At 44.6% G+C, this 27,066-nt stretch overlaps 15 non-coding genes and 2 pseudogenes across 15 annotated transcripts; all 17 read left to right on the top strand.

Annotated features, from left to right (window-relative positions):
* The first annotated feature begins 432 nt into the window (after positions 1-432).
* Positions 433-623, top strand: LOC141251510 (U2 spliceosomal RNA). Its single transcript, XR_012313206.1, has one exon. It is a non-coding gene; the product is annotated as a U2 spliceosomal RNA (small nuclear RNA).
* Positions 624-1,738: 1,115 nt separating this feature from the next.
* LOC141251509 (U2 spliceosomal RNA) lies at positions 1,739-1,929 on the top strand. Its single transcript, XR_012313205.1, has one exon. It is a non-coding gene; the product is annotated as a U2 spliceosomal RNA (small nuclear RNA).
* Positions 1,930-3,040: 1,111 nt separating this feature from the next.
* LOC141251521 (U2 spliceosomal RNA) lies at positions 3,041-3,229 on the top strand. Its single transcript, XR_012313216.1, has one exon. It is a non-coding gene; the product is annotated as a U2 spliceosomal RNA (small nuclear RNA).
* Positions 3,230-4,338: 1,109 nt separating this feature from the next.
* Positions 4,339-4,529, top strand: LOC141251508 (U2 spliceosomal RNA). Its single transcript, XR_012313204.1, has one exon. It is a non-coding gene; the product is annotated as a U2 spliceosomal RNA (small nuclear RNA).
* A 1,115-nt stretch (positions 4,530-5,644) lies between these two features.
* On the top strand, positions 5,645-5,835 carry LOC141251507 (U2 spliceosomal RNA). Its single transcript, XR_012313203.1, has one exon. It is a non-coding gene; the product is annotated as a U2 spliceosomal RNA (small nuclear RNA).
* Positions 5,836-6,954: 1,119 nt separating this feature from the next.
* Positions 6,955-7,145, top strand: LOC141251506 (U2 spliceosomal RNA). The gene has a single exon (XR_012313202.1). It is a non-coding gene; the product is annotated as a U2 spliceosomal RNA (small nuclear RNA).
* A 1,119-nt stretch (positions 7,146-8,264) lies between these two features.
* LOC141251505 (U2 spliceosomal RNA) lies at positions 8,265-8,455 on the top strand. Its single transcript, XR_012313201.1, has one exon. It is a non-coding gene; the product is annotated as a U2 spliceosomal RNA (small nuclear RNA).
* Positions 8,456-9,578: 1,123 nt separating this feature from the next.
* On the top strand, positions 9,579-9,769 carry LOC141251504 (U2 spliceosomal RNA). The gene has a single exon (XR_012313200.1). It is a non-coding gene; the product is annotated as a U2 spliceosomal RNA (small nuclear RNA).
* A 1,121-nt stretch (positions 9,770-10,890) lies between these two features.
* LOC141251530 (U2 spliceosomal RNA) lies at positions 10,891-11,081 on the top strand. The gene has a single exon (XR_012313223.1). It is a non-coding gene; the product is annotated as a U2 spliceosomal RNA (small nuclear RNA).
* A 1,121-nt stretch (positions 11,082-12,202) lies between these two features.
* LOC141251529 (U2 spliceosomal RNA) lies at positions 12,203-12,393 on the top strand. The gene has a single exon (XR_012313222.1). It is a non-coding gene; the product is annotated as a U2 spliceosomal RNA (small nuclear RNA).
* A 1,116-nt stretch (positions 12,394-13,509) lies between these two features.
* LOC141251526 (U2 spliceosomal RNA) lies at positions 13,510-13,700 on the top strand. Its single transcript, XR_012313221.1, has one exon. It is a non-coding gene; the product is annotated as a U2 spliceosomal RNA (small nuclear RNA).
* A 6,385-nt stretch (positions 13,701-20,085) lies between these two features.
* LOC141251523 (U2 spliceosomal RNA) lies at positions 20,086-20,277 on the top strand. Its single transcript, XR_012313219.1, has one exon. It is a non-coding gene; the product is annotated as a U2 spliceosomal RNA (small nuclear RNA).
* Positions 20,278-21,392: 1,115 nt separating this feature from the next.
* LOC141251514 (U2 spliceosomal RNA) lies at positions 21,393-21,583 on the top strand. The gene has a single exon (XR_012313210.1). It is a non-coding gene; the product is annotated as a U2 spliceosomal RNA (small nuclear RNA).
* A 1,110-nt stretch (positions 21,584-22,693) lies between these two features.
* On the top strand, positions 22,694-22,785 carry LOC141251528 (U2 spliceosomal RNA; annotated as a pseudogene).
* Positions 22,786-23,580: 795 nt separating this feature from the next.
* On the top strand, positions 23,581-23,772 carry LOC141251524 (U2 spliceosomal RNA). The gene has a single exon (XR_012313220.1). It is a non-coding gene; the product is annotated as a U2 spliceosomal RNA (small nuclear RNA).
* Positions 23,773-24,887: 1,115 nt separating this feature from the next.
* Positions 24,888-25,078, top strand: LOC141251503 (U2 spliceosomal RNA). Its single transcript, XR_012313199.1, has one exon. It is a non-coding gene; the product is annotated as a U2 spliceosomal RNA (small nuclear RNA).
* A 1,110-nt stretch (positions 25,079-26,188) lies between these two features.
* LOC141251527 (U2 spliceosomal RNA) lies at positions 26,189-26,280 on the top strand (annotated as a pseudogene).
* The last annotated feature ends 786 nt before the right edge of the window (positions 26,281-27,066 follow it).

The following is a 27,066-nucleotide window of genomic DNA, read 5'->3' as shown; positions in this document are numbered from 1 at the left end:
CGCTGGCTGCGCGTGTCATAATAGGCTCTGAGCCTTTATATACCTGCGCACAGCAGCAGCCACCTTCAGTCTGCTGCTGGACAGCCAGCAGCAGCAGCAGCAGGAGAGGTAATTAATCAGCAACCCTCCTGCTAAGGGTAGACAGCTGCTCGTTCCACCCCCCCCCCCCCCCGCCTTAATTGGTTCTCCTCCCTTCCAACGGTGTTGAGGCGGGTGGGAACAGCTGGGGGTTGAGGGTACTGTGCTAAAAGAGGTGGAGTTATGCAGATCTAAAACGCGTGGATTGCAGCAGCAGCAAGCCGAAAAGTGCAGGCATGTGAGGGATCTAGAGGTTGACAGCATGTCTTCTTAACGGGAGTCCAGGTGGCCATCTCCACAAATGGACTTTTCAGAATCCTTGGGTGGCACCGTAGTCGGAAACCAATTCTGGTTATCGCTTCTCGGCCTTTTGGCTAAGATCAAGTGTAGTATCTGTTCTTATCAGTTTAATATCTGATACGTCCCCTATCTGGGGACCATATATTAAATGGATTTTTAGAACAGGGAGATGGAAAAAGAGCTTGCTCTGTCCACTCCACGCATTGACCTGGTATTGCAGTATCTCCAGGACCGGTGCACCCCTTCTTTAATGCAGTTTCTAAAATCAGAAAGAATTGAATTCAATGCTTTTTGTTCATTTGGCTTGTTTGTCGGATTTTGGGATGGACTCTTTGGCTTTGCTTTTCTTCTCCTCATTGGATTTTTCATGTTAAAAGTTGCAGAAGCCAGATGACAAGCTCATTTTGGTTCAACTTCGCAACTGTGCATTGCATTGCCATGTAATGTAATGCAATGCTATCTATCTAGCTCTCCCTCTATACTTCCTTTTGGATAAACAGACATATTAGGCAAGCATTTTGGAGCTTTCACCTAAATAACTACAGGTGGTGAGATAAGCTGCACAATATAATTGACCTTTCAGTATATTGTTGCACACACACCATCTATTTAGCAAATGCCCTTGTTATCAACAGCAGCCTTTTAAACTCACCTGAGCTAACAGGTATGTGAGCTGGTTACTCTGCTGCGCTTAAAATTTCTTTTTTGGTTTGCTACAATGCCTTTTCTGAAACGTTGTCTCCCTCTGCTGGAACACTGACTTCTTTCATTTAATGCCTGCAGACTATAAAAGAGAAACCAACCCAAAAAGTTTGGTTGATTAGTCTGTGGCATTCTTTTAAACTGTTGCTTATGGCGGTCTCTGTGAGCTTCTCAGTGACATTCAGCCATCCAGGTATCCCGCCTGCAGTAGACGGAATGTGGCAATGGAACGCTGGCTGCGCATGTCATAATAGGCTCTGAGCCTTTATATACCTGCGTACAGCAGCAGCCACCTTCAGTCTGCTGCTGGACAGCCAGCAGCAGCAGCAGCAGGAGAGGTAATTAATCAGCAACCCTCCTGCTAAGGGTAGACAGCTGCTCGTTCCACCCCCCCCCCGCCTTAATTGGTTCTCCTCCCTTCCAACGGTGTTGAGGCAGGTGGGAACAGCCGGGGGTTGAGGGTACTGTGCTAAAAGAGGTGGAGTTATGCAGATCTAAAACGCGTGGATTGCAGCAGCAGCAAGCCGAAAAGTGCAGGCATGTGAGGGATCTAGAGGTTGACAGCATGTCTTCTTAACGGGAGTCCAGGTGGCCATCTCCACAAATGGACTTTTCAGAATCCTTGGGTGGCACCGTAGTCGGAAAACCAATTCTGGTTATCGCTTCTCGGCCTTTTGGCTAAGATCAAGTGTAGTATCTGTTCTTATCAGTTTAATATCTGATACGTCCCCTATCTGGGGACCATATATTAAATGGATTTTTAGAACAGGGAGATGGAAAAAGAGCTTGCTCTGTCCACTCCACGCATTGACCTGGTATTGCAGTATCTCCAGGACCGGTGCACCCCTTCTTTAATGCAGTTTCTAAAATCAGAAAGAATTGAATTCAATGCTTTTTGTTCATTTGGCTTGTTTTTCGGATTTTGGGATGGACTCTTTGGCTTTGCTTTTCTTCTCCTCATTGGATTTTTCATGTTAAAAGTTGCAGAAGCCAGATGACAAGCTCATTTTGGTTCAACTTCAGCAACTGTGCATTGCATTGCCATGTAATGTAATGCAATGCTATCTATCTAGCTCTCCCTCTATACTTCCTTTTGGATAAACAGACATATTAGGCAAGCATTTTGGAGCTTTCACCTAAATAACTACAGGTGGTGAGATAAGCTGCACAATATAATTGACCTTTCAGTATATTGTTGCACACACACCATCTATTTAGCAAATGCCCTTGTTATCAACAGCAGCCTTTTAAACTCACCTGAGCTAACAGGTATGTGCGCTGGTTACTCTGCTGCGCTTAAATTTCTTTTTTGGTTTGCTACAATGCCTTTTCTGAACACGTTGTCTCCCTCTGCTGGAACACTGACTTCTTTCATTTAATGCTGCAGACTATAAAAGAGAAACCCAACCCAAAAAGTTTGGTTGATTAGTCTGTGGCATTCTTTTAACTGTTGCTTATGGCGGTCTCTGTGAGCTTCTCAGTGACATTCAGCCATCCAGGTATCCCGCCTGCAGTAGACGGATGTGGCAATGGAACGCTGGCTGCGCGTGTCATAATATGCTCTGAGCTTTATATACCTGGCACAGCAGCAGCCACCTTCAGTCTGCTGCTGGACAGCCAGCAGCAGCAGCAGGAGAGGTAATTAATCAGCAACCCTCCTGCTAAGGGGTAGACAGCTGCTCGTTCCACCCCCCCCCGCCTTAATTGGTTCTCCTCCCTTCCAACGGTGTTGAGGCGGGTGGAGGAACAGCCGGGGGTTGAGGGTACTGTGCTAAAAGAGGTGGAGTTATGCAGATCTAAAACGCGTGGATTGCAGCAGCAGCAAGCCGAAAAGAGCAGGCATGTGAGGGATCTAGAGGTTGACAGCATGTCTTCTTAACGGGAGTCCAGGTGGCCATCTCCACAAATGGACTTTTCAGAATCCTTGGGTGGCACCGTAGTCGGAAAACCAATTCTGGTTATCGCTTCTCGGGCCTTTGGCTAAGATCAAGTGTAGTATCTGTTCTTATCAGTTTAATATCTGATACGTCCCTATCTGGGGACCATATATTAAATGGATTTTTAGAACAGGGAGATGGAAAAAGAGCTTGCTCTGTCCACTCCACGCATTGACCTGTATTGCAGTATCTCCAGGACCGGTGCACCCTTCTTTAATGCAGTTTCTAAAATCAGAAAGAATTGAATTCAATGCTTTTTGTTCATTTGGCTTGTTTTTCGGATTTTGGGATGGACTCTTTGGCTTTGCTTTTCTTCTCCTCATTGGATTTTTCATGTTAAAAGTTGCAGAAGCCAGATGACAAGCTCATTTTGGTTCAACTTCAGCAACTGTGCATTGCATTGCCATGTAATGTAATGCAATGCTATCTATCTAGCTCTCCCTCTATACTTCCTTTTGATAAACAGACATATTAGGCAAGCATTTTGGAGCTTTCACCTAAATAACTACAGGTGGTGAAGATAAGCTGCACAATATAATTGACCTTTCAGTATATTGTGCACACACACATCTATTTAGCAAATGCCCTTGTTATCAACAGCAGCCTTTTAAACTCACCTGAGCTAACAGGTATGTGCGCTGGTTACTCTGCTGCGCTTAAAATTTCTTTTTTGGTTTGCTACAATGCCTTTTCTGAAACGTTGTCTCCCTCTGCTGGAACACTGACTTCTTTCATTTAATGCCTGCCCAGACTATAAAAGAGAAACCAACCCAAAAAGTTTGGGTTGATTAGTCTGTGGCATTCTTTTAAACTGTTGCTTATGGCGTCTCTGTGAGCTTCTCAGTGACATTCAGCATCCAGGTATCCCGCCTGCAGTAGACGGAATGTGGCAATGGAACGCTGGCTGCGCGTGTCATAATAGGCTCTGAGCCTTTATATACCTGCGCACAGCAGCAGCCACCTTCAGTCTGCTGCTGGACAGCCAGCAGCAGCAGCAGGAGAGGTAATTAATCAGCAACCCTCCTGCTAAGGGGTAGACAGCTGCTGTTCCACCCCCCCCCGCCTTAATTGGTTCTCCTCCCTTCCAACGGTGTTGAGGCGGGTGGGAACAGCCGGGGGTTGAGGGTACTGTGCTAAAAGAGGTGGAGTTATGCAGATCTAAAACGCGTGGATTGCAGCAGCAGCAAGCCGAAAAGTGCAGGCATGTGAGGGATCTAGAGGTTGACAGCATGTCTTCTTAACGGGAGTCCAGGTGGCCATCTCCACAAATGGACTTTTCAGAATCCTTGGGTGGCACCGTAGTCGGAAACCAATTCTGGTTATCGCTTCTCGGCCTTTTGGCTAAGATCAAGTGTAGTATCTGTTCTTATCAGTTTAATATCTGATACGTCCCCTATCTGGGGACCATATATTAAATGGATTTTTAGAACAGGGAGATGGAAAAAGAGCTTGCTCTGTCCACTCCACGCATTGACCTGGTATTGCAGTATCTCCAGGACCGGTGCACCCCTTCTTTAATGCAGTTTCTAAAATCAGAAAGAATTGAATTCAATGCTTTTTGTTCATTTGGCTTGTTTGTCGGATTTTGGGATGGACTCTTTGGCTTTGCTTTTCTTCTCCTCATTGGATTTTTCATGTTAAAAGTTGCAGAAGCCAGATGACAAGCTCATTTTGGTTCAACTTCAGCAACTGTGCATTGCATTGCCATGTAATGTAATGCAATGCTATCTATCTAGCTCTCCCTCTATACTTCCTTTTGGATAAACAGACATATTAGGCAAGCATTTTGGAGCTTTCACCTAAATAACTACAGGTGGTGAGATAAGCTGCACAATATAATTGACCTTTCAGTATATTGTTGCACACACACATCTATTTAGCAAATGCCCTTGTTATCAACAGCAGCCTTTTAAACTCACCTGAGCTAACAGGTATGTGAGCTGGTTACTCTGCTGCGCTTAAAATTTCTTTTTTGGTTTGCTACAATGCCTTTTCTGAAACGTTGTCTCCCTCTGCTGGAACACTGACTTCTTTCATTTAATGCCTGCAGACTATAAAAGAGAAACCAACCCAAAAAGTTTGGTTGATTAGTCTGTGGCATTCTTTTAAACTGTTGCTTATGGCGGTCTCTGTGAGCTTCTCAGTGACATTCAGCCATCCAGGTATCCCGCCTGCAGTAGACGGAATGTGGCAATGGAACGCTGGCTGCGCGTGTCATAATAGGCTCTGAGCCTTTATATACCTGCGCACAGCAGCAGCCACCTTCAGTCTGCTGCTGGACAGCCAGCAGCAGCAGCAGCAGGAGAGGTAATTAATCAGCAACCCTCCTGCTAAGGGTAGACAGCTGCTCGTTCCACCCCCCCCCCCGCCTTAATTGGTTCTCCTCCCTTACAACGGTGTTGAGGCGGGTGGGAACAGCCAGGGGTTGAGGGTACTGTGCTAAAAGAGGTGGAGTTATGCAGATCTAAAACGCGTGGATTGCAGCAGCAGCAAGCCGAAAAGTGCAGGCATGTGAGGGATCTAGAGGTTGACAGCATGTCTTCTTAACGGGAGTCCAGGTGGCCATCTCCACAAATGGACTTTTCAGAATCCTTGGGTGGCACCGTAGTCGGAAACCAATTCTGGTTATCGCTTCTCGGCCTTTTGGCTAAGATCAAGTGTAGTATCTGTTCTTATCAGTTTAATATCTGATACGTCCCCTATCTGGGGACCATATATTAAATGGATTTTTAGAACAGGGAGATGGAAAAAGAGCTTGCTCTGTCCACTCCACGCATTGACCTGGTATTGCAGTATCTCCAGGACCGGTGCACCCCTTCTTTAATGCAGTTTCTAAAATCAGAAAGAATTGAATTCAATGCTTTTTGTTCATTTGGCTTGTTTGTCGGATTTTGGGATGGACTCTTTGGCTTTGCTTTTCTTCTCCTCATTGGATTTTTCATGTTAAAAGTTGCAGAAGCCAGATGACAAGCTCATTTTGGTTCAACTTCAGCAACTGTGCATTGCATTGCCATGTAATGTAATGCAATGCTATCTATCTAGCTCTCCCTCTATACTTCCTTTTGGATAAACAGACATATTAGGCAAGCATTTTGGAGCTTTCACCTAAATAACTACAGGTGGTGAGATAAGCTGCACAATATAATTGACCTTTCAGTATATTGTTGCACACACACCATCTATTTAGCAAATGCCCTTGTTATCAACAGCAGCCTTTTAAACTCACCTGAGCTAACAGGTATGTGAGCTGGTTACTCTGCTGCGCTTAAAATTTCTTTTTTGGTTTGCTACAATGCCTTTTCTGAAACGTTGTCTCCCTCTGCTGGAACACTGACTTCTTTCATTTAATGCCTGCAGACTATAAAAGAGAAACCAACCCAAAAAGTTTGGTTGATTAGTCTGTGGCATTCTTTTAAACTGTTGCTTATGGCGGTCTCTGTGAGCTTCTCAGTGACATTCAGCCATCCAGGTATCCCGCCTGCAGTAGACGGAATGTGGCAATGGAACGCTGGCTGCGCGTGTCATAATAGGCTCTGAGCCTTTATATACCTGCGCACAGCAGCAGCCACCTTCAGTCTGCTGCTGGACAGCCAGCAGCAGCAGCAGCAGGAGAGGTAATTAATCAGCAACCCTCCTGCTAAGGGTAGACAGCTGCTCGTTCCACCCCCCCCCCCCCCGCCTTAATTGGTTCTCCTCCCTTCCAACGGTGTTGAGGCGGGTGGGAACAGCCGGGGGTTGAGGGTACTGTGCTAAAAGAGGTGGAGTTATGCAGATCTAAAACGCGTGGATTGCAGCAGCAGCAAGCCGAAAAGTGCAGGCATGTGAGGGATCTAGAGGTTGACAGCATGTCTACTTAACGGGAGTCCAGGTGGCCATCTCCACAAATGGACTTTTCAGAATCCTTGGGTGGCACCGTAGTCGGAAACCAATTCTGGTTATCGCTTCTCGGCCTTTTGGCTAAGATCAAGTGTAGTATCTGTTCTTATCAGTTTAATATCTGATACGTCCCCTATCTGGGGACCATATATTAAATGGATTTTTAGAACAGGGAGATGGAAAAAGAGCTTGCTCTGTCCACTCCACGCATTGACCTGGTATTGCAGTATCTCCAGGACCGGTGCACCCCTTCTTTAATGCAGTTTCTAAAATCAGAAAGAATTGAATTCAATGCTTTTTGTTCATTTGGCTTGTTTGTCGGATTTTGGGATGGACTCTTTGGCTTTGCTTTTCTTCTCCTCATTGGATTTTTCATGTTAAAAGTTGCAGAAGCCAGATGACAAGCTCATTTTGGTTCAACTTCAGCAACTGTGCATTGCATTGCCATGTAATGTAATGCAATGCTATCTATCTAGCTCTCCCTCTATACTTCCTTTTGGATAAACAGACATATTAGGCAAGCATTTTGGAGCTTTCACCTAAATAACTACAGGTGGTGAGATAAGCTGCACAATATAATTGACCTTTCAGTATATTGTTGCACACACACCATCTATTTAGCAAATGCCCTTGTTATCAACAGCAGCCTTTTAAACTCACCTGAGCTAACAGGTATGTGAGCTGGTTACTCTGCTGCGCTTAAAATTTCTTTTTTGGTTTGCTACAATGCCTTTTCTGAAACGTTGTCTCCCTCTGCTGGAACACTGACTTCTTTCATTTAATGCCTGCAGACTATAAAAGAGAAACCAACCCAAAAAGTTTGGTTGATTAGTCTGTGGCATTCTTTTAAACTGTTGCTTATGGCGGTCTCTGTGAGCTTCTCAGTGACATTCAGCCATCCAGGTATCCCGCCTGCAGTAGACGGAATGTGGCAATGGAACGCTGGCTGCGCGTGTCATAATAGGCTCTGAGCCTTTATATACCTGCGCACAGCAGCCGCCACCTTCAGTCTGCTGCTGGACAGCCAGCAGCAGCAGCAGCAGCAGGAGAGGTAATTAATCAGCAACCCTCCTGCTAAGGGTAGACAGCTGCTCGTTCCACCCCCCCCCCCGCCTTAATTGGTTCTCCTCCCTTCCAACGGTGTTGAGGCGGGTGGGAACAGCCGGGGGTTGAGGGTACTGTGCTAAAAGAGGTGGAGTTATGCAGATCTAAAACGCGTGGATTGCAGCAGCAGCAAGCCGAAAAGTGCAGGCATGTGAGGGATCTAGAGGTTGACAGCATGTCTTCTTAACGGGAGTCCAGGTGGCCATCTCCACAAATGGACTTTTCAGAATCCTTGGGTGGCACCGTAGTCGGAAACCAATTCTGGTTATCGCTTCTCGGCCTTTTGGCTAAGATCAAGTGTAGTATCTGTTCTTATCAGTTTAATATCTGATACGTCCCCTATCTGGGGACCATATATTAAATGGATTTTTAGAACAGGGAGATGGAAAAAGAGCTTGCTCTGTCCACTCCACGCATTGACCTGGTATTGCAGTATCTCCAGGACCGGTGCACCCCTTCTTTAATGCAGTTTCTAAAATCAGAAAGAATTGAATTCAATGCTTTTTGTTCATTTGGCTTGTTTGTCGGATTTTGGGATGGACTCTTTGGCTTTGCTTTTCTTCTCCTCATTGGATTTTTCATGTTAAAAGTTGCAGAAGCCAGATGACAAGCTCATTTTGGTTCAACTTCAGCAACTGTGCATTGCATTGCCATGTAATGTAATGCAATGCTATCTATCTAGCTCTCCCTCTATACTTCCTTTTGGATAAACAGACATATTAGGCAAGCATTTTGGAGCTTTCACCTAAATAACTACAGGTGGTGAGATAAGCTGCACAATATAATTGACCTTTCAGTATATTGTTGCACACACACCATCTATTTAGCAAATGCCCTTGTTATCAACAGCAGCCTTTTAAACTCACCTGAGCTAACAGGTATGTGAGCTGGTTACTCTGCTGCGCTTAAAATTTCTTTTTTGGTTTGCTACAATGCCTTTTCTGAAACGTTGTCTCCCTCTGCTGGAACACTGACTTCTTTCATTTAATGCCTGCAGACTATAAAAGAGAAACCAACCCAAAAAGTTTGGTTGATTAGTCTGTGGCATTCTTTTAAACTGTTGCTTATGGCGGTCTCTGTGAGCTTCTCAGTGACATTCAGCCATCCAGGTATCCCGCCTGCAGTAGACGGAATGTGGCAATGGAACGCTGGCTGCGCGTGTCATAATAGGCTCTGAGCCTTTATATACCTGCGCACAGCAGCAGCCACCTTCAGTCTGCTGCTGGACAGCCAGCAGCAGCAGCAGCAGCAGGAGAGGTAATTAATCAGCAACCCTCCTGCTAAGGGTAGACAGCTGCTCGTTCCACCCCCCCCCCCCCCCGCCTTAATTGGTTCTCCTCCCTTCCAACGGTGTTGAGGCGGGTGGGAACAGCCGGGGGTTGAGGGTACTGTGCTAAAAGAGGTGGAGTTATGCAGATCTAAAACGCGTGGATTGCAGCAGCAGCAAGCCGAAAAGTGCAGGCATGTGAGGGATCTAGAGGTTGACAGCATGTCTTCTTAACGGGAGTCCAGGTGGCCATCTCCACAAATGGACTTTTCAGAATCCTTGGGTGGCACCGTAGTCGGAAACCAATTCTGGTTATCGCTTCTCGGCCTTTTGGCTAAGATCAAGTGTAGTATCTGTTCTTATCAGTTTAATATCTGATACGTCCCCTATCTGGGGACCATATATTAAATGGATTTTTAGAACAGGGAGATGGAAAAAGAGCTTGCTCTGTCCACTCCACGCATTGACCTGGTATTGCAGTATCTCCAGGACCGGTGCACCCCTTCTTTAATGCAGTTTCTAAAATCAGAAAGAATTGAATTCAATGCTTTTTGTTCATTTGGCTTGTTTGTCGGATTTTGGGATGGACTCTTTGGCTTTGCTTTTCTTCTCCTCATTGGATTTTTCATGTTAAAAGTTGCAGAAGCCAGATGACAAGCTCATTTTGGTTCAACTTCAGCAACTGTGCATTGCATTGCCATGTAATGTAATGCAATGCTATCTATCTAGCTCTCCCTCTATACTTCCTTTTGGATAAACAGACATATTAGGCAAGCATTTTGGAGCTTTCACCTAAATAACTACAGGTGGTGAGATAAGCTGCACAATATAATTGACCTTTCAGTATATTGTTGCACACACACCATCTATTTAGCAAATGCCCTTGTTATCAACAGCAGCCTTTTAAACTCACCTGAGCTAACAGGTATGTGAGCTGGTTACTCTGCTGCGCTTAAAATTTCTTTTTTGGTTTGCTACAATGCCTTTTCTGAAACGTTGTCTCCCTCTGCTGGAACACTGACTTCTTTCATTTAATGCCTGCAGACTATAAAAGAGAAACCAACCCAAAAAGTTTGGTTGATTAGTCTGTGGCATTCTTTTAAACTGTTGCTTATGGCGGTCTCTGTGAGCTTCTCAGTGACATTCAGCCATCCAGGTATCCCGCCTGCAGTAGACGGAATGTGGCAATGGAACGCTGGCTGCGCGTGTCATAATAGGCTCTGAGCCTTTATATACCTGCGCACAGCAGCAGCCACCTTCAGTCTGCTGCTGGACAGCCAGCAGCAGCAGCAGCAGCAGGAGAGGTAATTAATCAGCAACCCTCCTGCTAAGGGTAGACAGCTGCTCGTTCCACCCCCCCCCCCCCGCCTTAATTGGTTCTCCTCCCTTCCAACGGTGTTGAGGCGGGTGGGAACAGCCGGGGGTTGAGGGTACTGTGCTAAAAGAGGTGGAGTTATGCAGATCTAAAACGCGTGGATTGCAGCAGCAGCAAGCCGAAAAGTGCAGGCATGTGAGGGATCTAGAGGTTGACAGCATGTCTTCTTAACGGGAGTCCAGGTGGCCATCTCCACAAATGGACTTTTCAGAATCCTTGGGTGGCACCGTAGTCGGAAACCAATTCTGGTTATCGCTTCTCGGCCTTTTGGCTAAGATCAAGTGTAGTATCTGTTCTTATCAGTTTAATATCTGATACGTCCCCTATCTGGGGACCATATATTAAATGGATTTTTAGAACAGGGAGATGGAAAAAGAGCTTGCTCTGTCCACTCCACGCATTGACCTGGTATTGCAGTATCTCCAGGACCGGTGCACCCCTTCTTTAATGCAGTTTCTAAAATCAGAAAGAATTGAATTCAATGCTTTTTGTTCATTTGGCTTGTTTGTCGGATTTTGGGATGGACTCTTTGGCTTTGCTTTTCTTCTCCTCATTGGATTTTTCATGTTAAAAGTTGCAGAAGCCAGATGACAAGCTCATTTTGGTTCAACTTCAGCAACTGTGCATTGCATTGCCATGTAATGTAATGCAATGCTATCTATCTAGCTCTCCCTCTATACTTCCTTTTGGATAAACAGACATATTAGGCAAGCATTTTGAGGCTTTCACCTAAATAACTACAGGTGGTGAGATAAGCTGCACAATATAATTGACCTTTCAGTATATTGTTGCACACACACCATCTATTTAGCAAATGCCCTTGTTATCAACAGCAGCCTTTTAATCTCACCTGAGCTAACAGGTATGTGAGCTGGTTACTCTGCTGCGCTTAAAATTTCTTTTTTGGTTTGCTACAATGCCTTTTCTGAAACGTTGTCTCCCTCTGCTGGAACACTGACTTCTTTCATTTAATGCCTGCAGACTATAAAAGAGAAACCAACCCAAAAAGTTTGGTTGATTAGTCTGTGGCATTCTTTTAAACTGTTGCTTATGGCGGTCTCTGTGAGCTTCTCAGTGACATTCAGCCATCCAGGTATCCCGCCTGCAGTAGACGGAATGTGGCAATGGAACGCTGGCTGCGCGTGTCATAATAGGCTCTGAGCCTTTATATACCTGCGCACAGCAGCAGCCACCTTCAGTCTGCTGCTGGACAGCCAGCAGCAGCAGCAGCAGCAGGAGAGGTAATTAATCAGCAACCCTCCTGCTAAGGGTAGACAGCTGCTCGTTCCACCCCCCCCCCCCCACCTTAATTGTTTCTCCTCCCTTCCAACGGTGTTGAGGCGGGTGGGAACAGCCGGGGGTTGAGGGTACTGTGCTAAAAGAGGTGGAGTTATGCAGATCTAAAACGCGTGGATTGCAGCAGCAGCAAGCCGAAAAGTGCAGGCATGTGAGGGATCTAGAGGTTGACAGCATGTCTTCTTAACGGGAGTCCAGGTGGCCATCTCCACAAATGGACTTTTCAGAATCCTTGGGTGGCACCGTAGTCGGAAACCAATTCTGGTTATCGCTTCTCGGCCTTTTGGCTAAGATCAAGTGTAGTATCTGTTCTTATCAGTTTAATATCTGATACGTCCCCTATCTGGGGACCATATATTAAATGGATTTTTAGAACAGGGAGATGGAAAAAGAGCTTGCTCTGTCCACTCCACGCATTGACCTGGTATTGCAGTATCTCCAGGACCGGTGCACCCCTTCTTTAATGCAGTTTCTAAAATCAGAAAGAATTGAATTCAATGCTTTTTGTTCATTTGGCTTGTTTGTCGGATTTTGGGATGGACTCTTTGGCTTTGCTTTTCTTCTCCTCATTGGATTTTTCATGTTAAAAGTTGCAGAAGCCAGATGACAAGCTCATTTTGGTTCAACTTCAGCAACTGTGCATTGCATTGCCATGTAATGTAATGCAATGCTATCTATCTAGCTCTCCCTCTATACTTCCTTTTGGATAAACAGACATATTAGGCAAGCATTTTGGAGCTTTCACCTAAATAACTACAGGTGGTGAGATAAGCTGCACAATATAATTGACCTTTCAGTATATTGTTGCACACACACCATCTATTTAGCAAATGCCCTTGTTATCAACAGCAGCCTTTTAAACTCACCTGAGCTAACAGGTATGTGAGCTGGTTACTCTGCTGCGCTTAAAATTTCTTTTTTGGTTTGCTACAATGCCTTTTCTGAAACGTTGTCTCCCTCTGCTGGAACACTGACTTCTTTCATTTAATGCCTGCAGACTATAAAAGAGAAACCAACCCAAAAAGTTTGGTTGATTAGTCTGTGGCATTCTTTTAAACTGTTGCTTATGGCGGTCTCTGTGAGCTTCTCAGTGACATTCAGCCATCCAGGTATCCCGCCTGCAGTAGACGGAATGTGGCAATGGAACGCTGGCTGCGCGTGTCATAATAGGCTCTGAGCCTTTATATACCTGCGCACAGCAGCAGCCACCTTCAGTCTGCTGCTGGACAGCCAGCAGCAGCAGCAGCAGGAGAGGTAATTAATCAGCAACCCTCCTGCTAAGGGTAGACAGCTGCTCGTTCCACCCCCCCCCCCGCCTTAATTGGTTCTTATCCCTTCCAACGGTGTTGAGGCGGGTGGGAACAGCCGGGGGTTGAGGGTACTGTGCTAAAAGAGGTGGAGTTATGCAGATCTAAAACGCGTGGATTGCAGCAGCAGCAAGCCGAAAAGTGCAGGCATGTGAGGGATCTAGAGGTTGACAGCATGTCTTCTTAACGGGAGTCCAGGTGGCCATCTCCACAAATGGACTTTTCAGAATCCTTGGGTGGCACCGTAGTCGGAAACCAATTCTGGTTATCGCTTCTCGGCCTTTTGGCTAAGATCAAGTGTAGTATCTGTTCTTATCAGTTTAATATCTGATACGTCCCCTATCTGGGGACCATATATTAAATGGATTTTTAGAACAGGGAGATGGAAAAAGAGCTTGCTCTGTCCACTCCACGCATTGACCTGGTATTGCAGTATCTCCAGGACCGGTGCACCCCTTCTTTAATGCAGTTTCTAAAATCAGAAAGAATTGAATTCAATGCTTTTTGTTCATTTGGCTTGTTTGTCGGATTTTGGGATGGACTCTTTGGCTTTGCTTTTCTTCTCATCATTGGATTTTTCATGTTAAAAGTTGCAGAAGCCAGATGACAAGCTCATTTTGGTTCAACTTCAGCAACTGTGCATTGCATTGCCATGTAATGTAATGCAATGCTATCTATCTAGCTCTCCCTCTATACTTCCTTTTGGATAAACAGACATATTAGGCAAGCATTTTGGAGCTTTCACCTAAATAACTACAGGTGGTGAGATAAGCTGCACAATATAATTGACCTTTCAGTATATTGTTGCACACACACCATCTATTTAGCAAATGCCCTTGTTATCAACAGCAGCCTTTTAAACTCACCTGAGCTAACAGGTATGTGAGCTGGTTACTCTGCTGCGCTTAAAATTTCTTTTTTGGTTTGCTACAATGCCTTTTCTGAAACGTTGTCTCCCTCTGCTGGAACACTGACTTCTTTCATTTAATGCCTGCAGACTATAAAAGAGAAACCAACCCAAAAAGTTTGGTTGATTAGTCTGTGGCATTCTTTTAAACTGTTGCTTATGGCGGTCTCTGTGAGCTTCTCAGTGACATTCAGCCATCCAGGTATCCCGCCTGCAGTAGACGGAATGTGGCAATGGAACGCTGGCTGCGCGTGTCATAATAGGCTCTGAGCCTTTATATACCTGCGCACAGCAGCAGCCACCTTCAGTCTGCTGCTGGACAGCCAGCAGCAGCAGCAGGAGAGGTAATTAATCAGCAACCCTCCTGCTAAGGGTAGACAGCTGCTCGTTCCACCCCCCCCCCCGCCTTAATTGGTTCTCCTCCCTTCCAACGGTGTTGAGGCGGGTGGGAACAGCCGGGGGTTGAGGGTACTGTGCTAAAAGAGGTGGAGTTATGCAGATCTAAAACGCGTGGATTGCAGCAGCAGCAAGCCGAAAAGTGCAGGCATGTGAGGGATCTAGAGGTTGACAGCATGTCTTCTTAATGGGAGTCCAGGTGGCCATCTCCACAAATGGACTTTTCAGAATCCTTGGGTGGCACCGTAGTCGGAAACCAATTCTGGTTATCGCTTCTCGCCTTTTGGCTACGATCAAGTGCTTTATTGCAGGAGATTGTAGTTGAAGGGTACTCGGGTACCCCTCTCCTTGGCCTGGCAGGATCGTCCACTTTGGTGGACTTAACCTGCTTGCTGCTATTAGGGAGAGGGCTTAGTCCCAGGGTAACGTGTTGCGATCCCCCAGCTTCCAGGTGTCTTTCGCTGCAAGAACACTGGGAGCGCAGATTGCAAGCGGCTGCAATTTGCAACCTTGTTGCGGTTTCCATGGAGGTTGACCCTAACCTCGTGCCTCTTTATGCGAGGCTAAAAAACTCTATCCGAGTTCACTTCACGGCGGGTGGCTCGGATATGAGGAAATTAGGGTATGTAGTCCAGGACGTGCTCAGGAACCTTCTTGGCGTGCAGAGGAATGAAATTCTGTCCATCCAGGATTATCCTAGAAGAGGTGACTATGACATCACATTCACTGGAGAAGGTATTTTCAGAGATGTTCTAGAAAAGTTAAAAAAAGTTGAAAATAGTCCTGTTCTGAAAGGGATACAAATTGTTGAGCACGTCCTGGATGAGGTAAGACTTGTTGTCGTAAAAGTATTTTCGCCTTTTGTTTCTGCTCCAGAAATTATGTCATTTTTAGCAATTTATTTTAAAAGTGTTAAATGTATTGGGAAGATACTTAATGAATATAACATATGGACATCTAAGTGGAAATTTCTTGTGAAGTGTATAAGAGATCCAAATACACCAGGTGGTATACGGCTTCCCCCTGCCCGTTTTAAAATTGGACAAACAAATGGGGATTTCTTCTTTTCTGGGATGCCAGTATATTGCAGAAATTGTGGGCGCTATGGTCATTCAAAAGAAAACTGTAATGTATCATGTAGAAATTGTGCTAGTGAAGAACATGAGACAAAAGAATGCCCTAAGGAAAAGAAATGTAGTTTTTGCCAGACTCCAGGTCACTTTTATTTTTCTTGCCCTCACAGATTTCGGGAAGATGAGCAAAAGGGAAAGTCCAAGACGTCCGACCAAGGACCAAAAGATCAGACCACCCCTCAGGAGGAGGAACCACAACCTGGAGCCTCTGGAGACAATAAGGGCGTACCAAATAGTGAAATGTCTCCAGAGTCTATGACAGGTAAAATACCAAATCCCAAAACCTGGCTGCAGGACCTGCGAGAGTCCAAAAGGAGGGCTGAGAAGGAGCAGAAGGGCACTACTGGTAAGGTCAAAAGGGACCGGCAAAAGGCCGACGCAGAAGCCCATGCCCAGTCTGGGTCTCCTAGGGCTGAGGGCGCTGAGTGGATAAAGGTGGGTCCTAAGAAAAAGAAAAAGGGTGGTTCGGAGGAGGCAGCAGGAGGTGAACAGATGGACACTTCTTCAGAAGGGGACGTGGACGCTGGACCCTCAGGGGTTTCGGTCTCCGCTGCTACAGGTGGGGACCGGGATCTTGCTGCCTCTGAAGAGTCAGAGGCTCTGCCTTGTGCGCAACCTCCTCCTATAGGACGACCTTCTACAGGTCAAACAGGGGCGGCGGAACCCCTCGGGGACCCACCTGATGAGGAACTGCATGGCCAGCCAATGGAGACCCAGCGGGTTCTGCCAGCCAGCCCTCCGAGCTATGCCAGTGTAGCGTCGGGTTTATATAAATGTGGTAATCTTTCCTCCTCCACGGAGACTCTCGTGACGATACTATCAGATGAGGAGGGAGGCGCAAGCCCAGTGGTCTGATCAGGTTCATCGGACAGGTAAATCCGTTGCTCTTAGTTACCTAAGTAAAATTTCTACATTTTCTAATGATGGCTGAACTCAAAGGTATTTCCCTCAACGTGAGAGGCATAAAATCTAACACGAGAAGAACTGCTCTTTTTAATTTTTTTACGTGTTTTACTGCATCTGTATTTTTTCTGCAAGAATGTAATATCCCACATGAAATGTCATATCAAAAATATAAAGATGAGTGGAAGTGTGGGCCATCTGTCTGGTCCGGATCGAATGCTGCAGGATCAGCGGGTGTAGCCATACTTTTTAAAGGGAACGTTTTAATTGATTTTATTCAGGAAATTTTACCAGGTCGTATTTTATTAGTGAAAGCTTTTATTGATGGTATTAGATGGCAGTTTTTAAATTTTTATGGATCCCCAGAGAAAAATGAAAGAGCCGAAATGCTTGATCTTTTACCTTTATTTATTAATAACTCTGAACCTTTTATCTTAGCAGGGGATTTTAATTGTGTTTTAAAAGGTGAAAACCGGCGCTCCAGCTCTGTAAGCAGGAACTACGATAAAACCTCAGGTATGCTACATGATATAGTCAAAGATGCTAAATTGATAGACATATATAAAGAGTGTCATAGTGACAGCCCAGAGGACGCCGGTTTCACTTGGAACAATGCTAATTGTAGCTCTAGGATTGATTTTATTTTTGGTTCAGATAAAACAATACCTGCCAAATGTGAAGTTTTAACTAATATATTTTCAGACCATAAACTTTTATCCTTTACCATAAAAGTAAATGACAACAAAAAATGTGGTAAGAAAAGCTGGAAAATGAACGTATCCCTTTTAACTGACCCGCAGATTTTATCAGATTTTATTGAGTTTTATAGGAAATGTAGAAAAGGGAAAAAAACAAATGAGACTATGAGTGTATGGTGGGATAGAATGAAAGTAAAAATAAAAGACTTTTTTATTAAAAAGAGTATATGTAGAGCCAAAGAAAAATATGAAGAATATAGAATTTTAAATACCCGCCTACAAACATTATTTAAGCTCAGAGACAATGGGATAGATGTACAACTTGATATTTCAAACTTAAAAGAAGAGATTTCAAAATGGCTAGAACAAAAAGGAAAAGAGATAATTTTTCGTTCTAGAGTACAACATATAGAAGAAAATGAAAAGTGTTCCAGATATTTTTTTAGGAAAAATAAAAAAGAAAAAGTGATAATTGACCATATAGATGGTGAGAATAATATAAAAAATATGCTGGGTAAAGTTGAGGTTTTTTTTTCTAATCTTTTTAATGGAAAAAATATAGATAATAAATTAATGGATGATTCGCTGCAAGGACTAACAGCTGTTTTAGATCCCGCATCCCAAGAGTTTTTATCCCAAGTTTTAACGGAACAAGAAGTGTTAAAAACTATTAAAAGTTTTAAAACTGGAAAGGTCCCTGGTCCTGATGGCATCCCAATAGAATTTTATGTATGTTTTTATGATATTTTAAAAGATGATTTGTTTTATTTGTTTACTGAGGTTTTTAATAATAAGGTTTTATTAAATTCCTGGAAGAAAGGTGAAGTCTCCCTCCTATACAAAAAAGGTGATAAATCAAAATTAGAAAACTGGAGACCAATAACACTTTTAAATTGTGACTATAAAATAATGGCTAAAATTTGTGCAAATCGTCTAAAAGAAGTCATCAGCAAAGTTATTCATTCTAATCAAGTGTGTGGGGTGCCGGGGCGCAGTATATGGGACAATCTGAATTTAGTGAAAGACTGTATTGAGAATGTGAAAGACAGAAAGGGGAAAATGGCGATTTTATCTATTGATTTTGAAAAAGCATTTGACCGTGTCTCACACTTTTATCTTTTTAAAGTTTTAGAGAAAATGGGCATACCAGAAGGGTTTTTACTATCGCTTAAAGCATTTTACAAGGATTGTACAAGTAAGATTTTAGTGAATGGTTTTAAGACACAAGAGGTATTTTTACGGTCAGGGGTGAAACAGGGATGCCCTCTGTCCCCCCTACTGTTTATCTGTGCACTGGAACCAATGTTATGTGCAATACGCCAAAATAAACAGATATGCGGTGTCCCTCTGCCTGGAAGCGGTGGTTTGGAGGCCAAGGTTGTAGGCTACATGGATGACGTGGCGGTCTTGTGTACAGATGCACCATCACTTACGGCCACTCTCCATCAAGTGCAATCCTTTTGCCTAGCTTCTGGTTTTAAAATCAATTTTAATAAGTATAACATTTTAAGTGTTGGGGGGATGATTTTACGTGATGTACCAATTAATGTCTCCGAATCCATTTCCATTTTAGGTATATCATTCACTGAAAATAATGATGGTTATAATAGTTGGGAAACAGTTACACAGAAAGTAAATACGAAAATATGTATGTGGAACATGAGGAGACTTACAATGGAGGGTAAAGTATTGGTTTTAAAGATGGTGATTTTACCTCTTTTATTGTATCTTAGCATGGTTTTCCCCCGCCTGTTAATGTTTTAAAAAAGATAACCAAAACCTGTTTTACCTTCTTTTGGAACTCAAAAATGGAAAAGCTGAAAAGAGAAATCGTGATGAAATCAAAAGTAAAAGGTGGTAAAGATTTTCCAGATTTTAATAGGTTTCTTTTAATCCATCTGTTCGTTTACTGTTTTAATGCCCTTTTTAAGAATCACTATTGGTCCTTTTTTATGCGTTTTAATACAGGATTTTTTATGAGAAAGTTTGGATGGTATGAAGTTAATATATCTGTGCCCCATGCTTTTAATTTGTCGACGCATTATGAGATTTTAAGGAAAATAGTGTCCGATTTTAATTTAGGGACTAAGAAAATAGAGGAATTAAGAAATAGTAAGAAACTAATTAAAGAAATACGTAAAAGTGAGGAAATATGTAATGTTGACAGATATGATGATGACAAATCTATGTCTATCTGGAAAATGATTAACGTTTTTTATCTTTTTAATGAACAGAGAGATCTGGCTTGGAGTTGCATGCACCGCTGTCTTCCTTGCCGGGCATTCCAATACAGAAGAGGATTTGTGAGGTCTGCCATCTGCCCAAGAGCCGGATGCCAAGAAGAGGAAACGGTGGAACATCTATTATGGACATGTAATTTTGCAAAGGATTTCTGGAGAAGACTGCTCCCCCTACTGGAAAGGGTGGCAGACCTCAAGGACTTTACATATAAAACTGTGCTATACGGACTTATGGAATGCCCCACAATGGACCAGTACACAATGGCTTGGAAGACAGTGAACTGCGCCAAGTCATCTCTCTGGAAAGCGCGCAACATTGCTATTTTTAAACAAGATGTTTTATCAGTGAATGATGTTTTAAGTTTATGTTTATGTGAAATGTACACTTATTATTTAATTGACAAAAAGAAGAATGTACATATTTCCAAAAAATGGCTTGTTGACCAATGGAACCTAAATATTTAAAATCTTTGTATTTTTTTGTTTTGTAAATTTCATTTGTCTTTTAACGTTTGGTATTTGTGTAATTATGCTTTTAATTTGTTAAAGTTTTAATAAACGGTTTTATCCCTCTGCAGGGGATAGCCAAATTAAAAAAAAAAAAATCTGTTCTTATCAGTTTAATATCTGATACGTCCCCTATCTGGGGACCATATATTAAATGGATTTTTAGAACAGGGAGATGGAAAAAGAGCTTGCTCTGTCCACTCCACGCATTGACCTGGTATTGCAGTATCTCCAGGACCGGTGCACCCCTTCTTTAATGCAGTTTCTAAAATCAGAAAGAATTGAATTCAATGCTTTTTGTTCATTTGGCTTGTTTGTCGGATTTTGGGATGGACTCTTTGGCTTTGCTTTTCTTCTCCTCATTGGATTTTTCATGTTAAAAGTTGCAGAAGCCAGATGACAAGCTCATTTTGGTTCAACTTCAGCAACTGTGCATTGCATTGCCATGTAATGTAATGCAATGCTATCTATCTAGCTCTCCCTCTATACTTCCTTTTGGATAAACAGACATATTAGGCAAGCATTTTGGAGCTTTCACCTAAATAACTACAGGTGGTGAGATAAGCTGCACAATATAATTGACCTTTCAGTATATTGTTGCACACACACCATCTATTTAGCAAATGCCCTTGTTATCAACAGCAGCCTTTTAAACTCACCTGAGCTAACAGGTATGTGAGCTGGTTACTCTGCTGCGCTTAAAATTTCTTTTTTGGTTTGCTACAATGCCTTTTCTGAAACGTTGTCTCCCTCTGCTGGAATACTGACTTCTTTCATTTAATGCCTGCAGACTATAAAAGAGAAACCAACCCAAAAAGTTTGGTTGATTAGTCTGTGGCATTCTTTTAAACTGTTGCTTATGGCGGTCTCTGTGAGCTTCTCAGTGACATTCAGCCATCCAGGTATCCCGCCTGCAGTAGACGGAATGTGGCAATGGAACGCTGGCTGCGCGTGTCATAATAGGCTCTGAGCCTTTATATACCTGCGCACAGCAGCAGCCACCTTCAGTCTGCTGCTGGACAGCCAGCAGCAGCAGCAGCAGGAGAGGTAATTAATCAGCAACCCTCCTGCTAAGGGTAGACAGCTGCTCGTTCCACCCCCCCCCCGCCTTAATTGGTTCTCCTCCCTTCCAACGGTGTTGAGGCGGGTGGGAACAGCCGGGGGTTGAGGGTACTGTGCTAAAAGAGGTGGAGTTATGCAGATCTAAAACGCGTGGATTGCAGCAGCAGCAAGCCGAAAAGTGCAGGCATGTGAGGGATCTAGAGGTTGACAGCATGTCTTCTTAACGGGAGTCCAGGTGGCCATCTCCACAAATGGACTTTTCAGAATCCTTGGGTGGCACCGTAGTCGGAAACCAATTCTGGTTATCGCTTCTCGGCCTTTTGGCTAAGATCAAGTGTAGTATCTGTTCTTATCAGTTTAATATCTGATACGTCCCCTATCTGGGGACCATATATTAAATGGATTTTTAGAACAGGGAGATGGAAAAAGAGCTTGCTCTGTCCACTCCACGCATTGACCTGGTATTGCAGTATCTCCAGGACCGGTGCACCCCTTCTTTAATGCAGTTTCTAAAATCAGAAAGAATTGAATTCAATGCTTTTTGTTCATTTGGCTTGTTTGTCGGATTTTGGGATGGACTCTTTGGCTTTGCTTTTCTTCTCCTCATTGGATTTTTCATGTTAAAAGTTGCAGAAGCCAGATGACAAGCTCATTTTGGTTCAACTTCAGCAACTGTGCATTGCATTGCCATGTAATGTAATGCAATGCTATCTATCTAGCTCTCCCTCTATACTTCCTTTTGGATAAACAGACATATTAGGCAAGCATTTTGGAGCTTTCACCTAAATAACTACAGGTGGTGAGATAAGCTGCACAATATAATTGACCTTTCAGTATATTGTTGCACACACACCATCTATTTAGCAAATGCCCTTGTTATCAACAGCAGCCTTTTAACCTCACCTGAGCTAACAGGTATGTGAGCTGGTTACTCTGCTGCGCTTAAAATTTCTTTTTTGGTTTGCTACAATGCCTTTTCTGAAACGTTGTCTCCCTCTGCTGGAACACTGACTTCTTTCATTTAATGCCTGCAGACTATAAAAGAGAAAAAAAAAAAAAAAAGTTTGGTTGATTAGTCTGTGGCATTCTTTTAAACTGTTGCTTATGGCGGTCTCTGTGAGCTTCTCAGTGACATTCAGCCATCCAGGTATCCCGCCTGCAGTAGACGGAATGTGGCAATGGAACGCTGGCTGCGCGTGTCATAATAGGCTCTGAGCCTTTATATACCTGCGCACAGCAGCAGCCACCTTCAGTCTGCTGCTGGACAGCCAGCAGCAGCAGGAGAGGTAATTAATCAGCAACCCTCCTGCTAAGGGTAGACAGCTGCTCGTTCCACCCCCCCCCCGCCTTAATTGGTTCTCCTCCCTTCCAACGGTGTTGAGGCGGGTGGGAACAGCCGGGGGTTGAGGGTACTGTGCTAAAAGAGGTGGAGTTATGCAGATCTAAAACGCGTGGATTGCAGCAGCAGCAAGCCGAAAAGTGCAGGCATGTGAGGGATCTAGAGGTTGACAGCATGTCTTCTTAACGGGAGTCCAGGTGGCCATCTCCACAAATGGACTTTTCAGAATCCTTGGGTGGCACCGTAGTCGGAAACCAATTCTGGTTATCGCTTCTCGGCCTTTTGGCTAAGATCAAGTGTAGTATCTTTCGAAAAGGCGGTTTTGGATGTTGGCCGCCCTAGTAGATTGATACATTATGCACACTGGGGTTTAGGCGCTTGTTAGTACGCCAGGTGGCTAATATAGTCATCTGGTGGAAAGCATGGCCCCCCAGGATCAACGCCATTGGGCCGGGGAAGATCGAAAGCCCGAAGTGTGAAGTGCCCCAGGAGTGGTGACCCTGGGGTGCCTTAACTCACTGGGATTGGGAACCCCACTTGAGTTTATGGCACATTTGCACAAGCACTTCAATATTTCTTTCTTCGCACACACCCTTATTCTGGGCCTTCTGGCCTTAGGATGGGGAATTTTTTCAATTCCCGGTCGAAGGTCCGGGCAGTATTATACTGTGAAACCTTCACTATTTATTTAATTTCTTTGTCACTGTGTGTCCACTTATTCACGTGTGTCACGTCCTACTAGGATTTTGTCGGGATGCGGTTCCCTTATGGGTTCCTCTCTTGGCAGGTCTAGGGGGGGAGTGTGTGGCCATCAGGTTCCGCTCCCCCCTGAACCCCCCTGGCTCTCCTCTTTCGGGAGGAGAGCGTTGTTGGCTCCCCTCTTCCGGGAGGGGAGCACAGTCTTTGGCTCCCAGTGCCTTGCTCGGGTGAGAACTCGGGCAGGTGCTGGGGGTAAGATTGGGTCGCCTCTGGCTTCGGCTGGAGGTGGCTATTTGTCCCTGTTCCTCGCTGTGGCCTTCTGGCTCGGAGGGACGGGGAATGGTTTGGGGGACCCTACTCCTTTTGGAGAGGGTTTCAAGAAGACCAGCATCCTAGTGCACTTTTTTTGTGGCACTTGTCACTTTTTTAAGCGCACTCGGGTTTTGTACACGAATTCGGGCTTTCGATAAAGAAAAAAAATAAAAAAAAAAAATCTGTTCTTATCAGTTTAATATCTGATACGTCCCCTATCTGGGGACCATATATTAAATGGATTTTTAGAACAGGGAGATGGAAAAAGAGCTTGCTCTGTCCACTCCACGCATTGACCTGGTATTGCAGTATCTCCAGGACCGGTGCACCCCTTCTTTAATGCAGTTTCTAAAATCAGAAAGAATTGAATTCAATGCTTTTTGTTCATTTGGCTTGTTTGTCGGATTTTGGGATGGACTCTTTGGCTTTGCTTTTCTTCTCCTCATTGGATTTTTCATGTTAAAAGTTGCAGAAGCCAGATGACAAGCTCATTTTGGTTCAACTTCAGCAACTGTGCATTGCATTGCCATGTAATGTAATGCAATGCTATCTATCTAGCTCTCCCTCTATACTTCCTTTTGGATAAACAGACATATTAGGCAAGCATTTTGGAGCTTTCACCTAAATAACTACAGGTGGTGAGATAAGCTGCACAATATAATTGACCTTTCAGTATATTGTTGCACACACACCATCTATTTAGCAAATGCCCTTGTTATCAACAGCAGCCTTTTAAACTCACCTGAGCTAACAGGTATGTGAGCTGGTTACTCTGCTGCGCTTAAAATTTCTTTTTTGGTTTGCTACAATGCCTTTTCTGAAACGTTGTCTCCCTCTGCTGGAATACTGACTTCTTTCATTTAATGCCTGCAGACTATAAAAGAGAAACCAACCCAAAAAGTTTGGTTGATTAGTCTGTGGCATTCTTTTAAACTGTTGCTTATGGCGGTCTCTGTGAGCTTCTCAGTGACATTCAGCCATCCAGGTATCCCGCCTGCAGTAGACGGAATGTGGCAATGGAACGCTGGCTGCGCGTGTCATAATAGGCTCTGAGCCTTTATATACCTGCGCACAGCAGCAGCCACCTTCAGTCTGCTGCTGGACAGCCAGCAGCAGCAGCAGCAGGAGAGGTAATTAATCAGCAACCCTCCTGCTAAGGGTAGACAGCTGCTCGTTCCACCCCCCCCCCGCCTTAATTGGTTCTCCTCCCTTCCAACGGTGTTGAGGCGGGTGGGAACAGCCGGGGGTTGAGGGTACTGTGCTAAAAGAGGTGGAGTTATGCAGATCTAAAACGCGTGGATTGCAGCAGCAGCAAGCCGAAAAGTGCAGGCATGTGAGGGATCTAGAGGTTGACAGCATGTCTTCTTAACGGGAGTCCAGGTGGCCATCTCCACAAATGGACTTTTCAGAATCCTTGGGTGGCACCGTAGTCGGAAACCAATTCTGGTTATCGCTTCTCGGCCTTTTGGCTAAGATCAAGTGTAGTATCTGTTCTTATCAGTTTAATATCTGATACGTCCCCTATCTGGGGACCATATATTAAATGGATTTTTAGAACAGGGAGATGGAAAAAGAGCTTGCTCTGTCCACTCCACGCATTGACCTGGTATTGCAGTATCTCCAGGACCGGTGCACCCCTTCTTTAATGCAGTTTCTAAAATCAGAAAGAATTGAATTCAATGCTTTTTGTTCATTTGGCTTGTTTGTCGGATTTTGGGATGGACTCTTTGGCTTTGCTTTTCTTCTCCTCATTGGATTTTTCATGTTAAAAGTTGCAGAAGCCAGATGACAAGCTCATTTTGGTTCAACTTCAGCAACTGTGCATTGCATTGCCATGTAATGTAATGCAATGCTATCTATCTAGCTCTCCCTCTATACTTCCTTTTGGATAAACAGACATATTAGGCAAGCATTTTGGAGCTTTCACCTAAATAACTACAGGTGGTGAGATAAGCTGCACAATATAATTGACCTTTCAGTATATTGTTGCACACACACCATCTATTTAGCAAATGCCCTTGTTATCAACAGCAGCCTTTTAAACTCACCTGAGCTAACAGGTATGTGAGCTGGTTACTCTGCTGCGCTTAAAATTTCTTTTTTGGTTTGCTACAATGCCTTTTCTGAAACGTTGTCTCCCTCTGCTGGAACACTGACTTCTTTCATTTAATGCCTGCAGACTATAAAAGAGAAAAAAAAAAAAAAAAGTTTGGTTGATTAGTCTGTGGCATTCTTTTAAACTGTTGCTTATGGCGGTCTCTGTGAGCTTCTCAGTGACATTCAGCCACCCAGGTATCCCGCCTGCAGTAGACGGAATGTGGCAATGGAACGCTGGCTGCGCGTGTCATAATAGGCTCTGAGCCTTTATATACCTGCGCACAGCAGCAGCCACCTTCAGTCTGCTGCTGGACAGCCAGCAGCAGCAGGAGAGGTAATTAATCAGCAACCCTCCTGCTAAGGGTAGACAGCTGCTCGTTCCACCCCCCCCCCGCCTTAATGGGTTCTCCTCCCTTCCAACGGTGTTGAGGCGGGTGGGAACAGCCGGGGGTTGAGGGTACTGTGCTAAAAGAGGTGGAGTTATGCAGATCTAAAACGCGTGGATTGCAGCAGCAGCAAGCCGAAAAGTGCAGGCATGTGAGGGATCTAGAGGTTGACAGCATGTCTTCTTAACGGGAGTCCAGGTGGCCATCTCCACAAATGGACTTTTCAGAATCCTTGGGTGGCACCGTAGTCGGAAACCAATTCTGGTTATCGCTTCTCGGCCTTTTGGCTAAGATCAAGTGTAGTATCTTTCGAAAAGGCGGTTTTGGATGTTGGCCGCCCTAGTAGATTGATACATTATGCACACTGGGGTTTAGGCGCTTGTTAGTACGCCAGGTGGCTAATATAGTCATCTGGTGGAAAGCATGGCCCCCCAGGATCAACGCCATTGGGCCGGGGAAGATCGAAAGCCCGAAGTGTGAAGTGCCCCAGGAGTGGTGACCCTGGGGTGCCTTAACTCACTGGGATTGGGAACCCCACTTGAGTTTATGGCACATTTGCACAAGCACTTCAATATTTCTTTCTTCGCACACACCCTTATTCTGGGCCTTCTGGCCTTAGGATGGGGAATTTTTTCAATTCCCGGTCGAAGGTCCGGGCAGTATTATACTGTGAAACCTTCACTATTTATTTAATTTCTTTGTCACTGTGTGTCCACTTATTCACGTGTGTCACGTCCTACTAGGATTTTGTCGGGATGCGGTTCCCTTATGGGTTCCTCTCTTGGCAGGTCTAGGGGGGGAGTGTGTGGCCATCAGGTTCCGCTCCCCCCTGAACCCCCCTGGCTCTCCTCTTTCGGGAGGAGAGCGTTGTTGGCTCCCCTCTTCCGGGAGGGGAGCACAGTCTTTGGCTCCCAGTGCCTTGCTCGGGTGAGAACTCGGGCAGGTGCTGGGGGTAAGATTGGGTCGCCTCTGGCTTCGGCTGGAGGTGGCTATTTGTCCCTGTTCCTCGCTGTGGCCTTCTGGCTCGGAGGGACGGGGAATGGTTTGGGGGACCCTTCTCCTTTTGGAGAGGGTTTCAAGAAGACCAGCATCCTAGTGCACTTTTTTTGTGGCACTTGTCACTTTTTTAAGCGCACTCGGGTTTT

The sequence above is a fragment of the Phyllobates terribilis genome, unplaced genomic scaffold, assembly GCF_046119375.1.
Source record: "Phyllobates terribilis strain yellow unplaced genomic scaffold, ASM4611937v1 Scaffold_7168__1_contigs__length_39483, whole genome shotgun sequence".
NCBI lineage: Eukaryota > Metazoa > Chordata > Amphibia > Anura > Dendrobatidae > Phyllobates > Phyllobates terribilis.
The sequence above is the reverse complement of the archived record's forward strand: the minus strand, read 5'-3'. Positions and strand labels throughout refer to the sequence as shown.